The sequence below is a fragment of the Cebus imitator genome, unplaced genomic scaffold (assembly GCF_001604975.1).
Source record: "Cebus imitator isolate Cc_AM_T3 unplaced genomic scaffold, Cebus_imitator-1.0 Scaffold80, whole genome shotgun sequence".
Classification (NCBI taxonomy): domain Eukaryota; kingdom Metazoa; phylum Chordata; class Mammalia; order Primates; family Cebidae; genus Cebus; species Cebus imitator.
Window position 1 is genome coordinate 1,428,827 of NW_016107395.1, and position 758 is coordinate 1,429,584.

Here is a 758-nt window from a genome sequence, read left to right on the forward strand (position 1 = left end):
GGTCCTCTTTCTTAGTAGACAACCATCTTTTTTCTGTGCCTTCACATAGTGGAGGGTTTGAGAGATGTCTCTGAGGCCTCTTTTATAAGGGCATTCATCCTATTAATGGGGGCTCCACCCTGGTGACCTGATCACCTCCAACTGTCACACTTCTTAACACTATCCTCTTGGGGGTTAGGATTTCAACATATGAATCTGCTTCAGGGCCGGTGGGGACACATAAATATTTAACCCATTGCACTGGGTCATATGATTACTCTATAGTTAACGTCATTAGGAATTTCCAGCTGTTTTTCAAAGTTGCTGCACTATATTACCCCACTAGCAGTTTATTAGAGTACCAATTTCTCTCCATTGTTATCAACACGTTTTATTAACTGAGTTTTTGGTTATAGCCATCCTACTAGATATGAAGTGGTATCTCATAGTGGTTTTGATTTGCATTTCCCTAATGCCTAATGATGTTAAACATCTTTCCATGTGTAAATTGGCTATTTTAATTTTTTCTATGGAGAATTACTTATTCAAATCCTCTGCATATTTTTAATTGGATTATTAATATTTCTACTATTTCATTATAAGAATTCCTTACATATTCTGGATACTAGTCTCTTATAAGGTATATGTTTGGCAAATATTTTCTCCCATTCTGTGAGTTGTCTTTTTACTTTCTTGATAGTGTCCTTTGAAGCACTGCAGTTCTTAGTTTTTAGCAAGTTTATGTATTATTTTTCTTTTGTTGCTGCTTTTTTTTTTTT